This window comes from Zea mays, chromosome 1, assembly GCF_902167145.1.
Source record: "Zea mays cultivar B73 chromosome 1, Zm-B73-REFERENCE-NAM-5.0, whole genome shotgun sequence".
Classification (NCBI taxonomy): Eukaryota; Viridiplantae; Streptophyta; class Magnoliopsida; order Poales; family Poaceae; genus Zea; species Zea mays.
In genome coordinates, this window is record NC_050096.1 from 177452765 (window position 1) to 177469939 (window position 17175).

Consider the following 17175-nt stretch of genomic DNA (forward strand, 5'->3'; position numbering starts at 1 on the left):
GAAGAGTCCCGCACCAAAAGGAGGGAGAAGAAGAAGATCTCCTCCAACAAAGGGAAGGAGAAGAAATCTTCTTCTCACCACAAAGAGAAGAAGGAAAAATCTTCTTCCCACAAGCCGCATCGGAGTGGGGACAAGCAAAAGAGGATGAGGAAAGTGGTCTACTACGAGACCGACACTTCATCTACATCGACCTCCGACTCCGACGCGCCCTCCGTAACTTCTAAACGCCAAGAGCGTAAGAAGTTTAGTAAGATCCCCCTACACTACCCTCGCATTTCTAAACATGCACCTTTACTTTCCGTCCCATTAGGCAAACCACCAACTTTTGATGGTGAAGACTATGCTAGGTGGAGTGATTTAATGCGATTTCATCTAACCTCACTCCACAAAAGTATATGGGATGTTGTTGAGTTTGGTGCACAGGTACCGTCCGTAGGGAATAAAGATTATGATGAGGATGAGGTGGCCCAAATCGAGCACTTCAACTCTCAAGCGACAACGATACTCCTCGCTTCTTTAAGTAGAGAGGAGTATAACAAAGTGCAAGGGTTGAAGAGCGCCAAGGAGGTTTGGGATGTGCTCAAGACCGCGCACGAGGGAGATGAGCTCACCAAGATCACCAAGCGGGAAACGATCGAGGGGGAGCTCGGTCGGTTCCGGCTTCGCAAAGGGGAGGAGCCACAACACATGTACAACCGGCTCAAGACCTTGGTGAACCAAGTGCGCAACCTCGGGAGCGTAAAGTGGGATGACCATGAAGTGGTTAAGGTTATTCTAAGATCTCTTATTTTCCTTAACCCTACACAAGTTCAATTAATTCGTGGTAATCCTAGATATACTAAAATGACCCCCGAGGAAGTTATCGGGCATTTTGTAAGTTTTGAGTGCATGATCGAAGGCTCGAGAAAGATCAACGAGCTTGACGAACCCACCACATCCGAAGCTCAACCCGTCGCATTCAAGGCGACGGAAGAAAAGAAGGAGGAGGCTACACCAAGTCGACAACCAATAGACGCCTCCAAGCTCGACAATGAGGAAATGGCGCTCGTCATCAAGAGCTTCCGCCAAATCCTCAAGCAAAGGAGGGGGAAAGACTACAAGTCTCGCTCCAAGAAGGTTTGCTACAAATGTGGTAAGCCCGGTCATTTTATTGCTAAATGTCCCATATCTAGTGACAGTGACCGAGGCGACGACAAGAAGGGGAGAAGAAAGGAAAAGAAGAGGTACAACAAGAAGAAGGGCGGCGATGCCCATGTTTGTCGGGAGTGGGATTCCGACGAAAGCTCGAGCGACTCCTCCGACGATGAGGACGCCGCCAACATCGCCGTCACCAAGGGACTTCTCTTCCCCAACGTTGGCCACAAGTGCCTCATGGCAAAGGACGGCAAAAAGAAAAAGGTTAAATCTAACTCCTCCACTAAATATGAATCTTCTAGTGATGATAATGCTAGTGATGAGGAGGATAGTTTGCGTTCCCTTTTTGCCAACCTTAACATAGCTCAAAAAGAAAAATTAAATGAACTAGTCAGCGCTATTCATGAAAAGGATGACCTTTTGGATTCCCAAGAGGATTGTCTAATTAAAGAAAACAAGAAACATGTTAAGGTTAAAAAGGCTTATGCTCTAGAAATTGAGAAATGTGAGAAATTATCTAGTGAGCTAAGCACTTGCCGTGAGATGATTGACAACCTTAGACATGAAAATGCTAGTTTAAATGCTAAGGTTGATTCACATGTTTGTAATGTTTCAATTCCCAATCCTAGAGATAATAATGATGATTTGCTTGCTAGGATTGAAGAATTAAACATTTCTCTTGCTAGCCTTAGAATAGAAAATGAAAATTTAATTGCTAAGGCTAAAGATTTTGATGTTTGCAAAACTACAATTTCCGATCTTAGGGATAAAAATGATATTATTCATGCTAAGATTGTTGAACTTAATTCTTGCAAACCCTCTACATCTATTGTTGAGCATGTATCTATTTGTACTAGATGTAGAGATGTTGATGTTAATGCTATTCATGATCATATGACCTTAATTAAACAACAAAATGATCATATAGCAAAACTAGATGCTAAAATTGCCGAGCACAACTTAGAAAATGAGAAATTTAAATTTGCTCGTAGCATACTTTATAATGGGAGACGCCCGGGCATTAAGGATGGCATTGGCTTCCAAAGGGGAGACAATGTCAAAATTAGTGCCCCTCCTAAGAGATTGTCCAACTTTGTTAAGGGCAAGGCTCCCATGCCTCAGGATAATGAGGGTTATATTTTATACCCTGCCGGTTATCCCGAAAGCAAAATTAGGAGAATTCATTCTAGGAAGTCTCACTCTGGCCCTAATCATGCTTTTATGTATAAGGGTGAGACATCTAGCTCTAGGCAACCAACCCGTGCCAAGTTGCCTAGAAATAAAACTCCTAGTGCATCAAATGATCATGACATTTCATTCAAAACTTTTGATGCATCTTATGTTTTAACTAACAAATCCGGCAAAGTAGTTGCCAAATATGTTGGGGGCAAACACAAAAGGCCAAAGACTTGTGTTTGGGTACCCAAAGTTCTTGTGTCTAATGCCAAAGGACCCAAAACCATTTGGGTACCTAAAGTCAAGAACTAAACTTGTTTTGTAGGTTTATGCATCCGGGGGCTCAAGTTGGATACTCGACAGCGGGTGCACAAACCACATGACTGGGGAGAAAAAGATGTTCTCCTCATATGAGAAAAACCAAGATCCCCAAAGAGCGATCACATTCGGGGATGGAAATCAAGGTTTGGTCAAAGGTCTTGGTAAAATTGCTATATCTCCTGACCATTCTATTTCCAATGTTTTTCTTGTAGATTCTTTAGATTACAATTTGCTTTCTGTATCTCAATTATGCAAAATGGGTTACAACTGTCTTTTCACTGATATAGGTGTCACTGTCTTTAGAAGAAGTGATGATTCAATAGCATTTAAGGGTGTGTTAGAGGGTCAGCTATACTTAGTAGATTTTGATAGAGCTGAACTCGACACATGCTTAATTGCTAAGACTAACTTGGGTTGGCTCTGGCACCGCCGACTAGCCCATGTTGGGATGAAGAATCTTCATAAGCTTCTAAAGGGAGAACACATTTTAGGACTAACAAATGTTCATTTTGAGAAAGACAGGATTTGTAGCGCATGCCAAGCAGGGAAGCAAGTTGGCTCTCATCATCCACATAAGAACATAATGACGACCGACAGGCCACTGGAGCTCCTACACATGGATCTATTCGGCCCGATCGCTTACATAAGCATCGGCGGGAGTAAGTACTGTCTAGTTATTGTGGATGATTATTCTCGCTTCACTTGGGTATTCTTTTTATAGGAAAAATCTCAAACCCAAGAGACCTTAAAGGGATTCTTGAGACGGGCTCAAAATGAGTTCGGCTTAAGGATCAAGAAAATAAGAAGCGACAACGGGACGGAGTTCAAGAACTCTCAAATCGAAGGCTTCCTTGAGGAGGAGGGCATCAAGCATGAGTTCTCTTCTCCCTACACGCCACAACAAAATGGTGTAGTGGAGAGGAAGAATCGAACTTTACTGGACATGGCAAGGACCATGCTTGATGAGTACAAGACTTCGGATCGGTTTTGGGCCGAGGCGGTCAACACCGCTTGCTACGCCATCAACCGGTTATATCTTCACCGAATCCTCAAGAAGACATCATATGAACTCCTAACCGGTAAAAAGCCCAACATTTCATATTTTAGAGTCTTTGGTAGCAAATGCTTTATTCTTGTTAAAAGAGGTAGAAAATCTAAATTTGCTCCTAAGACTGTAGAAGGCTTTTTACTTGGTTATGACTCAAACACAAGGGCATATAGGGTCTTTAACAAGTCCACTGGACTAGTTGAAGTCTCATGTGACGTTGTGTTTGATGGGACTAACGGCTCTCAAGTAGAGCAAGTTGATCTTGATGAGATAGGTGAAGAAGAGGCTCCATACATCGCGCTAAGGAACATGTCCATTGGGGATGTGTGTCCTAAGGAATCCAAGGAGCCTCCAAATGCACAAGATCAACCTTCCTCCTCCACGCAAGCATCTCCACCAACTCAAAATGAGGATGAAGCTCAAGTTGATGAAGTAGAAGATCAAGCAAATGAGCCACCTCAAGATAATGGCAATGATCAAGGGGGAGATGCAAATGAGGAAGACAAGGAGGAAGAGGAACAAAGGCCGCCACACCCAAGAGTCCACCAAGCAATCCAACGAGATCACCCCGTCGACACCATCCTCGGCGACATTCATAAGGGGGTAACCACTCGATCTCGTGTCGCACATTTTTGTGAACATTACTCGTTTGTTTCCTCTATTGAGCCACACAGGGTAGAGGAAGCACTTCAAGATTCGGATTGGGTGGTGGCAATGCAAGAGGAGCTCAACAACTTCACTAGGAATGAGGTATGGCATTTAGTTCCACGTCCTAACCAAAATGTTGTAGGAACCAAATGGGTCTTCCGCAACAAGCAAGATGAGCATGGTGTGGTGACAAGGAACAAAGCTCGACTTGTGGCCAAGGGGTACTCTCAAGTCGAAGGTTTGGATTTCGGTGAAACTTATGCACCCGTAGCTAGGCTTGAGTCAATTCGCATATTATTAGCCTATGCTACTTACCATGGCTTTAAGCTTTATCAAATGGACGTGAAAAGTGCCTTCCTCAATGGACCAATCAAGGAAGAGGTCTATGTTGAACAACCTCCCGGCTTTGAAGACAGTGAGTATCCTAACCATGTCTATAAGCTCTCTAAGGCGCTTTATGGGCTCAAGCAAGCCCCAAGAGCATGGTATGAATGCCTTAGAGATTTTCTTATTGCAAATGGATTCAAAGTCGGAAAGGCCGATCCTACACTCTTTACTAAAACTCTTGAAAATGACTTGTTTGTATGCCAAATTTATGTTGATGATATTATATTTGGATCTACTAACGAGTCTACATGTGAAGAGTTTAGTAGGATTATGACACAAAAGTTCGAGATGTCTATGATGGGGGAGTTGAAGTATTTCCTAGGATTTCAAGTAAAGCAACTCCAAGAGGGCACCTTCCTAAGCCAAACGAAGTACACTCAAGATATTCTAAGCAAGTTTGGAATGAAGGATGCCAAACCCATCAAAACACCCATGGGAACAAATGGGCATCTCGACCTCGACACGGGAGGTAAGTCCGTGGATCAAAAGGTATACCGGTCGATGATAGGTTCTTTACTCTATTTATGTGCATCTCGACCGGACATTATGCTTTCCGTTTGCATGTGTGCAAGATTCCAATCCGACCCTAAGGAATCCCACCTTACGGCCGTAAAACGAATCTTGAGATATTTAGCTTATACTCCTAAGTTTGGGCTTTGGTACCCTCGGGGATCCACATTTGATTTGATTGGTTATTCGGATGCCGATTGGGCGGGGTGCAAAATCAATAGGAAGAGCACATCGGGGACTTGCCAGTTCTTGGGAAGATCCTTGGTGTCTTGGGCTTCAAAGAAGCAAAATTCGGTCGCTCTTTCCACCGCCGAAGCCGAGTATATTGCCGCAGGCCATTGTTGCGCACAATTACTTTGGATGAGGCAAACCCTGCGGGACTACGGTTACAAATTAACCAAAGTCCCTTTGCTATGTGATAATGAGAGTGCAATCAAAATGGCCGACAATCCCGTCGAGCATAGCCGCACTAAGCACATAGCCATTCGGTATCATTTTCTTAGGGATCACCAACAAAAGGGAGATATCGAGATTTCTTACATTAACACTAAAGATCAATTAGCCGATATCTTTACCAAGCCACTTGATGAACAAACTTTTACCAAACTTAGGCATGAGCTCAATATTCTTGATTCACGCAATTTCTTTTGCTAGATTGCACACATAGCTCATTTATATACCTTTGATCATGTCTCTTTCATGTGCTATGACTAATGTGTTTTCAAGTCTATCTTAAACCAAGTCATAGGTATATTGAAAGGAAATTGGAGTCTTCGGCGAAGACAAAGGCTTCCACTCTGTAACTCTTCCTTCGCCGCCACTCCGCGCTTCTCTCCATCTTTAGGGGGAAAATTCCAAGCAAAAGGACTTCGTCTTTGGTATAATCTTAACTCATTTATTTATAACCAAAGGGGAAGATAGCACTTATAGGGCTCTAATAATTCCGTTTTTGGCGATTCATGCCAAAAAGGGGGAGAAATGAGCCCAAAGCAAAAGGACCGCACCACCACCAAATTTAAAAACTTAGTATTGAATATTTTCAATTGGTAATTTCAAATGGTATCCTATTGTGTTCAAAAGGGGAAGAAAGTAGTATTTCAAAATGATATATCAAAACCCTCTTGAACACTAAGAGGAGGATCCTATTTAGGGGGAGTTTGTTTAAGTCAAAGGAAAAGCATTTGAAACAAGGGGAGAAAATTTCAAATCTTGAAAATGCTTTGCAAAATCTTATTCATTTACCTTTGACTATTTGCAAAAGAACCTTGAAAAGGATTTACAAAAGAATTTGCAAAAACAAAACTCGTGGTGCAAGCGTGGTCCAAAATGTTATAAGAAAGAAACAATCCATACATATCTTGTAACTATTTATATTGGCTCAATTTCAAGCAACCTTTGCACCTACATTATGCAAACTAGTTCAATTATGCACTTCTATATTTGCTTTGGTTTGTGTTGGCATCAATCACCAAAAAGGGGGAGATTGAAAGGGAATTAGGCTTACACCTAGTCCCTAATTAATTTTGGTGGTTGAATTGCCCAACACAAACATTTGGACTAACTAAGTTTGCCCAAGTGTATAGATTACACAGGTGTAAAAGGTTCACACTCAGCCAATAAAAAGACCAAGTTTTGGATTCAACAAAGGAGCAAAATGGGAACCGAAGGCCCTCTGGTCTAGGAGCACCGGACTGTCCGGTGTACACCGGACAGTGTCCGGTGCACCAGAGGACTCCAGCTCAAACTCGCCACCTTCGGGAACTTCTAGAGGCGACTCCGCTATAATTCACCGGACTGTCCGGTGTACACCGGACAGTGTCCGGTGCGCCAAGGAAGGTCAGCCTCAGGAACTCGCCAGCCTCGGGAAAACTCCAACGGCTAGTCCGCTAAAATTCACCGGACTGTCCGGTGTGCACCGGACTGTCCGGTGCAACCCCGGAGCAACGGCTATCTCCGCGCCAACGGCTCTCTGCCGCGCATTTAATGCGCGCTCTGCGCGCGCAGATGTCAGGCGCGCCCACTCCGGCACACCGGACAAGGAACAGTAGATGTCCGGTGTGCACCGGACACCCTGGCGGGCCCACAAGTCAGAAGCTCCAACGGTCAGAATCAAACGGCAGTGATGACGTGGCAGGGGGCACCGGACTGTCCGGTGTGCACCGGACTGTCCGGTGCGCCATCGAACAGATAGCCTCCCAACGGCCACTTTTGGTGGTTGGGGCTATAAATACCCCAACCACCCCACCATTCATTGCATCCAAGTTTTCCACCTCTCAACTACTACAAGAGCTCTAGCATTCAATTCTAGACACACCAAAGAGATCAAATCCTCTCCAATTCCACTCAAGCCTTTAGTGACTAGCGAGAGAGATTTGCCGTGTTCTTTTGAGCTCTTGCGCTTGGATCGCTTTCTTTCTTTCTCACTTGTTCTTGTGATCAAAACTAATTGTAACCAAGGCAAGAGGCACCAATTGTGTGGTGGCCCTTGTGGGGAAGTTTTGTTCCCGTTTGATTGAGAAGAAGAAAAGCTCACTCGGTCCGAGGGACCGTTTGAGAGAGGGAAGGGTTGAAAGAGACCCGGCCTTTGTGGCCTCCTCAACGGGGAGTAGGTTTGCGAGAACCGAACCTCGGTAAAACAAATCCGCGTGTCTCACTTGTTTATTCGCTTGCGATTTGTTTTGCGCCCTCTCTCGCGGACTCGATTTCATTTCTAACGCTAACCCGGCTTGTAGTTGTGTTTATATTTGTAAATTTCAGTTTCGCCCTATTCACCCCCCCCCCTCTAGGCGACTTTCACCGACCAGCTCGCGACTTCTTTCATCACACCTTTCGACATGTACTGCTATGTTACCGTGCCGTTTGGTTTGAGGAACGCGGGTGCGACATACCAAAGGGGCATGAACCACGTGTTCGGCGAACACATTGGTCGAACGGTTGAGGCTTACGTTGATGACATCGTAGTCAAGACGAGGAAAGCCTCCGACCTCCTTTTCGACCTTGAAGCGACATTCTGGTGTCTCAAGGCGAAGAGTGTAAAACTCAATCCTGAGAAGTGCGTCTTCGGAGTCCCCCGAGGCATGCTCTTGGTGTTCATCGTCTCCGAGCGGGCCATCGAGGCCAACCCGGAGAAGATCGCGGCCATCACCAACATGGGGCCCATCAAGGACTTGAAAGGCGTACAGAGGGTCACGGGATGCCTTGCGGCTCTGAGCCGTTTCATCTTGCGCCTCGGCGAAAGAGGCCTGCCTCTGTACCGCCTCTTAAGAAAGGCCGAGTGCTTCACTTGGACCCCTGAGGCCGAGGAAGCCCTCGGGAACCTGAAGGCGCTCCTCACGAACGCGCCCATCTTGGTGCCCCCCGCTGCCGGAGAAGCCCTCTTGATCTACGTCGCCGCTACCACTCAGGTGGTCAACGCCACGATCGTAGTTGAGAGACGAGAAGAGGGGCACGCATTGCCCGTCCAGAGGCCAGTCTACTTCATCAGTGAGGTACTGTCCGAGACCAAGATCCGCTACCCACAAATTCAGAAGCTGCTGTACGCGGTGATCCTGACGCGGCGGAAGTTACGACACTACTTTGAGTCTCATCCGGTGACTGTGGTGTCATCCTTCCCCCTGGGGGAGATCATCCAGTGCCGAGAGGCCTCGGGTAGGATTGCAAAGTGGGCGGTGGAAATCATGGGCGAGACAATCTCATTCGCCCCTCGGAAGGCCATCAAGTCCCAAGTCTTGGCGGACTTTGTGGCTGAATGGGTCGACACCCAGCTCCCAACAGCTCTGATCCAACCGGAACTCTGGACAATGTTTTTCGACGGGTCGTTGATGAAGACAAGGGCGGGCACAGGCCTGCTCTTCATCTCGCCCCTCGGGAAGCACCTACGCTACGTGCTACGCCTCCACTTCCAGGCGTCCAACAATGTGGCCGAGTACGAGGCTCTGGTCAACGGATTGTGCATCGCTATCGAGCTAGGGGTCCGACGCCTCGACGCTCGCGGTGACTTGCAGCTCGTCATTAACCAAGTCATGAAGAACTCCCACTGCCGCGACCCGAAGATGGAAGCCTACTGCAATGAGGTTCGGCGCCTGGAGGACAAGTTCTACGGGCTCGAGCTCAACCACATCGCCCGACGGTACAACGAGACTGCGGACGAGCTGACTAAGATAGCCTCGGGGCGGACATCAGTTCCCCCGGACGTCTTCTCCCGAGACCTGCATCAACCCTCCGTCAAGACCGACGACGCGCCCGAGCCCGAGAAGGCCTCGGCTCAGCCCGAGGCACCCTCGGCTCGGCCCGAGGCACCCTCGGCCCCCGAAGGTGAGGCACTGCGCGTCGAGGAGGAGCGGAGCGGGGTCACGCCCAATCGAAACTGGCAGACCCCGTACCTGCAATATCTCCACCGAGGAGAGCTACCCCTCGACCGAGCCGAAGCTCGGCAGTTGGCGCGGTGTGCCAAATCGTTCGTCTTGCTGGGGGACGGGAAGGAGCTCTACCACCGCAGCCCCTCAGACATCCTCCAGCGATGCATATCCATCGCCGAAGGCCAGGAGCTCTTACAAGAAATACACTCGGGGGCTTACGGTCATCACGCAGCGCCTCGAGCCCTTGTTGGAAACGCCTTTCGACAAGGTTTCTACTGGCCGACCGCGGTGGCCGACGCCACTAGAATTGTCCGCACCTGCCAAGGGTGTCAATTCTACGCAAGGCAGACCCACCTGCCCGCTCAGGCCCTGCAGACGATACCCATCACCTAGTCGTTTGCTGTGTGGGGTCTGGACCTCGTCAGCCCTTTGCAGAAGGCACCCGGGGGCTACACGCACCTGCTGGTCGCCATCGACAAATTCTCCAAGTGGATTGAGGTCCGACCCCTAAACAGCATTAGGTTCGAACAATCAGTGGCGTTCTTCACCAACATCATCCATCGCTTTGGGGTCCCAAACTCCATCATCACCGAGAACGGCACCCAGTTCACCGGCAAAAAGTTCCTGGACTTCTGCGAGGATCACCACATCCGGGTGGACTGGGCCGCCGTGGCTCACCCCATGACGAATGGGCAAGTAGAGCGTGCCAACGACATGATTCTGCAAGGACTCAAGCCGCGGATCTACAACGACTTCAACAAGTTCGGCAAGCGATGGATGAAGGAACTCCCCTCGGTGGTCTGGAGTCTGAGGACGACACCGAGCCGAGCCACGGGCTTCACACCATTCTTTCTAGTCTATGGGGTCGAGGCCACCTTGCCCATAGACTTAGAATACGGTTCCCCGAGGACGAGGGCCTACGACGACCAAAGCAATTGAGCTAACCGAGAAGACTCACTGGACCAGCTGGAAGAGGCTCAGGACATGGCCTTACTACACTCAGCGCGGTACCAGCAGTCCCTGCGACGCTACCACGCCCGAGGGGTTCGGTCCCGAGACCTCTAGGTGGGCGACCTGGTGCTTCGGCTGCGACAAGACGCCCGAGGGCGGCACAAGCTCACGCCTCCCTGGGAAGGGCCGTTCGTCATCGCCAAGGTTCTGAAGCCCAGGACGTACAAGCTAGCCAACAGTTAAGGCGAGGTCTACAGCAACGCTTGGAACATCTGACAGCTACGTCGCTTCTACCCTTAAAGATGCTTTCAAGTCGTTCGTACACCTCGTTCACACACAAAGTCTAGTCATCAAGGAAGGGTCAGCCTTGCCTCGGCAAAGCCCGACCCTCCCTTGGGGGCTAGAAGGGGGGAACCCCCTCCGCGTCAAAATTTTCCTCGGAAAAGATCTTTTCTGTCAGAATGTCTTTCGTGCTTTTCGACTACTTCAAAAGTGGGATCCTGAAAACGATGGAGTACATGTAAGCAGCCAAGGCTGACCGAGCCGAGGGACTCCTATGCCTCTGGGATACGGATACCTCACTCATCACCTTCTGCGATAAGTAACTCATGCTCGGATAAGCGATTCCGCGGACCGAACAAGTCTTCACGCTCGAAAACTCTTCTGCCGAAACGATTTTTCGGGCCTTCTCGACTATATCGATAGCAGAATCCTATGGACGAGTAAGAGTACACGTAAGCGGCAAGGCCGACCGAGCCAAGGGACTCCTACGCCTCCGGGATACGGATACCTCACTCATCACCTTCCGTGAAAAGTAACTCTCGCTCGGACAAACAATTCTGTTACCGGCAAATAAGTCCAGATACTCGAAACAAGAGGAAAAGAAATGCAGCTTTACAACACGACGACAATATGTTTGGGCCTCGGCGGCCGCAGAAAACATACGCACACTACAAGATGGACCAATCCTGTAGGCTCAGACGTCGACGGAAGGGGAGCAGCAGCACCCTCGGCATCGACTCCACCTTCGGCGAAGTCCGACCGAGCCTCGGACGGCAACGCGGTCAGAGGATCTCCACTCCGAAGGACGACGCCAGCGCCACGCCCGGGCTATCGCCGCCAGGGTCTCCTTCAGGTATCCGACCCGAGTAGACGACTCGGCCGGCCGCCCCGAAGCCTCAGCCAGCTGTCCTCCGAGGACACCAGCCCGGTTCGTGGCCTCGGCAACTCGACTCCGGCATCGGTCCCGCCAGTGGACGGCCCGGCCAGGCTCCGGCCGACGAAGTCTTCTTTTCGAGCCAACTCTGCCTCTGTCCACGCTGGCACCGCTGCCTCCGGCTTCGGCTCATCGAAGAGCGGTCAAGGGTTTCCTTCAACTAAGCAAGAGAAGCCTCAGGCGGCAAGGCCGACCGAGCCGAGGGACTCCTACGCCTCCGGGATACGGATACCTCACTCGTCACCTTCGCACGAGGCAACTCACGCTTGGTTAAGCGGTTCAGTTAGCCGACAGGCGAGTCCTAGTGCTCGAAATGAGGAAAAAACACGGCTTCGTGCCGAAGATACATACATGTTTAGGCCCCGACAGCCACAATGAACAGACACCGGCACTCAAGGTGCCATCACAAACGGAACTCTGGTTCTGTCCCCTCGGGCATGAACAACCTCCACACCGGGGAGCCTGCGGGGCGACAAGCTCCGGGCGACTCGCCAGCGACCTCTGCAGCAGCAGCCATGGTCCCAGGACGGACGCGGCCACCGGAAGGCTCTCATTCGCGTCCCCACTCAAGGGACGCGAACCAGATATTAAAGCCAAAGAGCCGGGGGTCGGTCCGTAGGCGGCGCTGACGACCTCGTTGTTGGGGAAGCTTTCTCCAGCTGCCACCACGTCAGCACCAACGGCGGCGTCCGCCTCCCCACCGACGCCGCACCAGCGAGCGCGGGCCGCTCCAAAGCACACCGGCAGGTCCTCACTCCCGTCCTCGCCTCGAAAGCGAGGACAGAGGACGGAATGTTGCATCCTAGCTGGGCAGCAACAGTCCGCCTTCCCCGGTATGGCTGGAGGACGCCTCCTCCGCAGAGCTGGAGGATGGTTTCCACCACCAGAAGCTGGAAGAAGAGGTGGCCAGCCGACCCGTGCGGGAGGTAGAGCCCCGGCTCACCTCGCTCTCCGCCCCAGCCAGGATGATGAAGATCCTTGAAGCTGAGGGCGGGACCAAGATCGCAGCCCGGCTCACTTCTCCCCACCATCGAACTGGTGGTCACTGTCTTGGGTGACCACCGGCGAGGGGATGTGGCCGGGCTGCCTGATGAAAATCCTTGAAGCCAAACGATGGCTGAAAGGTACCAACTCTCGCGAAGTTGCGTTCCTCTAGCGACAAGGCGAAAGGATTGCGAGTGTTCCCCATCCGGAGGCTCGGAAGGTGGAAAGACGCGATGCATAAGGGGAGCGCGAAGACATGGTTGCCTTTCAAGGGGGTCACCCTCCTTTTAAAGGCAACTCTCCCCACTTGCGTCCTCAGCCATCGCGGGCTGAGTCTTCTCCAGCACGCTCCAAGGTCCTCCCCCTACGACAGGGGGCTGGGTCCCACGCGTCATACAAGCTGGCCTAGGGCAGAAGAAGCCAAACCGCCGCGCGCGGTGCGCGCAACTGCCCAGCAGTTGCGAGCATTCCTCCACTTTCGCCCAGACCAGCGGGTGAAAGGGCGGACCGCCATGCAGGCGGCATGCAACCGCACCAAGGGGGCGCACCCCTTCGACTTCGACGCGTCCAGCATGGAGGCCCAGGCCCACACTTCATGTAACCGGCGCGCCGATTGCTACGTGCAAGAAACTGCACCGCCACTCACGCCACTACCGTACCTCCTCGACTGCGGAACTAGTGCCGCGACTCGAGGCAACCCTGCGCATGACCCTGCAGTGCCAACCAGGCCCATCGGTCACGGGCCTGTCAGCCGCGGGAGAAGGCGTGACGGTCGATACGGCCAGAAATGGGCCGGCAGTAATGGCGGTGGTAGGCGGGCGGAAGCAGCGGTCAAGTCGTCAGCCAAGCTCACGTCCCCTCCTGGGACAGCGAGAGAACCCTCTCCCACGGCGTGAAGACGGCGCGCCCGTGTTCCGTTCCTCGAACGGCTCGCGCACGCGCAACGGCTGCCCCGCGAACCACTTGTCCCATCGCATTAACTCTGCGGCAGGACAGGCGACACCTTTGGCAGGCGAAGCAGGCGACGCTTCGCTTCCGCCATAATGACCGTGTCAAAAAAGGTGCGCCACGTCATTCGATTTCGTATCCTTTTCCTTTCCCTCTTTCTCTCTCTTACAACAGGGACCGGGAAAGGGGATACCCCGAAAGGGATCCTTCTCCGCGAAGGAAACGGGCCCCGAGCCCCCCTACTGATCAGAGGTTCAAAGGCTGGCCCCTCGGAGGGGTTCAATAGCCGCCTCAGAGTGCTCGGGCTCCACGCCCACTACTGATCAGAGGTTCGAAGGCCGGCCCCTCGGAAGGGTTCAACGGCCGCCTCAGGCCACTCGGGCTCTGCGCCCACTACTGATCAGGGGTTTGTAGGCTGGCCCTCGAAGGGTTCGATAGTCGCCTCAGACGCAGAGCGAGGGATGACCCTGGGTACGTTCGATACATAACCAAGGCTCGGGCTACGCTCCTGAGGTACCCTAGGACATTTCTGAGACCAACGGGAACGATCTTGTAACAGAATCCCATCAGAGGGAGGCATCGAGCCCTCGGACCCCGTCAAAAGGGGACCGGGTCCGGCAAATCACCCGTAGGTACTTTTGGAGCTCGCCTCCGGGCCTCTAGCCGACCCCTAACAAATGGGGCACGGGCGTCCACTCGGATTACCCGTTAGCAGCTCACTGGAGACACCATGTTCGGCGCCCTCCAAGGGCAACATGGCGCTTTTCCCCCCTCCTCCTTGCGGAAAGGCGACGCAGGGGCGTATGTAAAAAAGTCGAGTCTGTCCTTGACCGTCCTCTCGCTCTGTGCAGAGGCTCGGGGGCTGCTCTCGCAAACCCGGCTCCAGCCAAACTGTTGACAGCGTCAACATACCAGCCCGAGAACTTGGGACCCGACCGTGTGCCCGGGCTACGGCCAGCTCGCATGAGGGAACAACCAGACCGGTCGAAGCATCACGAAACACATTAAGACCTCGAAGGAGTCAAACCACTCCTCCGAGGCCTCGGGGGCTATACCCAGCGGGTGCGCTCGCGCACACCCACCGAAACAAAAAGCAACCGAGAAAGGCCGGTCCCCTTGCAAAAAAATGCGACAAAAGCCTCCAAGCGAGTATTAACACTCCCTTCGAGGCTCGGTGGCTACTGTCGGGGACCATAATTAGGGGTACCCTCAAGACTCCTAATCTCAGCTGGTAACCCCCATCAGCACAAAGCTGCAAAGGCCTGATGGGTATGATTACGTCAAGGCTCGGTCCACTCAAGGGACACGATCTCGCCTCGCCTGAGCCCAGCCTCGGGCAAGGGCAGCTGACCCTAGAGGATTTACGTCTCGCCCGAGGACCCCCTCAAGCAACGGACACACCTTCGGCTCGCCCAAGGCCCAGTCTTCGCCAAGAAGCAACCTTGGCCAAATCACCACAACGACCGACCGTATCGCAGGAGCATTTAATGCAAGGATGGCCCGACATCTTATCCTGACGCACGCCCTTCAGTCGACAGAGCCGAAGTGACCGCAGTCACTTTGCCGCTCCACTGACTGGCCTGACAAGAGGACAGCGCCGCCTGTGCCGCTCCGACTGCTGTGCCACTCGACAGAGTGAGGCTGACAGCAGCCAAGTCCGGCCTCGGGCGCCATAGGAAGCTCTGCCTCGCCCGACCCTAGGGCTCGGACTCGGCCTCGGCCCCGGAAGACGATGAACTCCGCCTCGCCCGACCCCAGGGCTCGGACTCGGCCTCGGCCCCGGAAGACGACGAACTCCGCATCGCCCGACTCCAGGGCTCGGACTCGGCTTCGGCCCCGGAAGACGACGAACTCCGCATCGCCCGACCCTAGGGCTCGGACTCAGCCCTGGCCTCAGCCGACGGTCTCCGCCTTGCCCGACCCAGGGGCTCGGACTCGACCTCGGCCTCGGAAGACAGACTCGACCTCGACCTCGGAGGAGCCTCCGCCTCGCCCAACCCAGGGCTCGGACCGACCACGTCACAGGAGGGTCCATCATTACCCTACCCCTAGCTAGCTCAGGCTACGGGGAACAAGACCGTCGTCCCATCTGGCTCGCCCCGGTAAACAAGTAATGATGGCGCCCCGCGTGCTCCATGACGACGGCGGCTCTCAGCCCCCTTACGGAAGCAAGGAGACGTCAGCAAGGACTCGACAGCCCCGACAGCTGTCCTTCCGCCAGGCTCCAGCGCTCCTCCGACGGCCACGACATCACACGAACAGGGTGCCAAAACCTCTCCGGCTGCCACGACGGCATGTACTTAGGGCACTAGCTCCTCTCTGCTAGACACGTTAGCACACTGCTACATCTCCCATTGTACACCTGGACCTTCTCCTTACGCCTATAAAAGGAAGGTCCAGGGCCCTCTTACAGAGGGTTGGCCGCGCGAGGAAGGACGGGACAGCGCGCGCATAAGCCTCTCGCTCCCTCCCGCGTGGATGCTTGTAACCCCCTACTGCAAGCGCACCCGACCTGGGCGCGGGACAAACACGAAGGCCACGGGTTTCCCCTTTCACGCCTGTCTCCCTCCAGCTTTTTCCCCCCTTCGCGCTCCGTCTCGCGCCGACCCATCTGGGTTGGGGCACGCGGCGACAATTTACTCGTCAGTCCAGGGACCCCCGGGGTCGAAACGCCGACACCATCATTACTTGTTTACCGGGGCGAGCCAGATGGGACGCCGGTCTTGTTACCCGTAGCCTGAGCTAGCTAGGGGTAGGGTAATGATGGCCCCCCCTGTGACGTGGTCGGTCCGAGCCCTGGATCGGGCGAGGCGGAGGCTCCTCCGAGGTCGAGGTCGAGTCTGTCTTCCGTGGTCGAGGTCAAGTCCGAGCCCTAGGTTGGGCGAGGAGAAGACCGTCGGCTGAGGCCAGGGCTGAGTCCGAGCCCTAGGGTCGGGCGAGGCGGAGTTCATCGTCTTCCGGGGCCGAGGCCGAGTTCGAGCCTTGGGGTCGGGCGAGGCGGAGTTCGTCGTCTTCCGGGGCTGAGGTCGAGTCCGAGCCCTGGGGTCGGGCGAGGCGGAGTTCGTCGTCTTCCGGGGCCGAGGCCGAGTCCGAGCCTTGGGGTCGGGCGAGGCGGAGCTTCCTATGGTGCCCGAGGCCGGACTTGGCTGCTGTCAGCCTCACTCTGTCGAGTGGCACAGCAGTCGGAGCGGCGTAGGCAGCGCTGTCCTCTCGTCAGGCCGGTCAGTGCAGCGGCGAAGTGACTGCGGTCACTTCGGCTCTGTCGACTGACGAGCGCGCGTCAGGATAAGGTGTCAGGCCATCCTTGCATTAAATGCTTCTGCGGTGCGGTCGGTCGGTGTGGCGATCTGACCAAGGTTGCTTCTTGGCGAAGACTGGGCCTCGGGCGAGCCGAAGGTGTGTCCGTCGCTTGAGGGGGCCCTCGGGCGAGACGTGAATCCTCCGGGGTCGGCTGCCCTTGCCCGAGGCTCAGCTCGGGCGAGGCGAGATCGTGT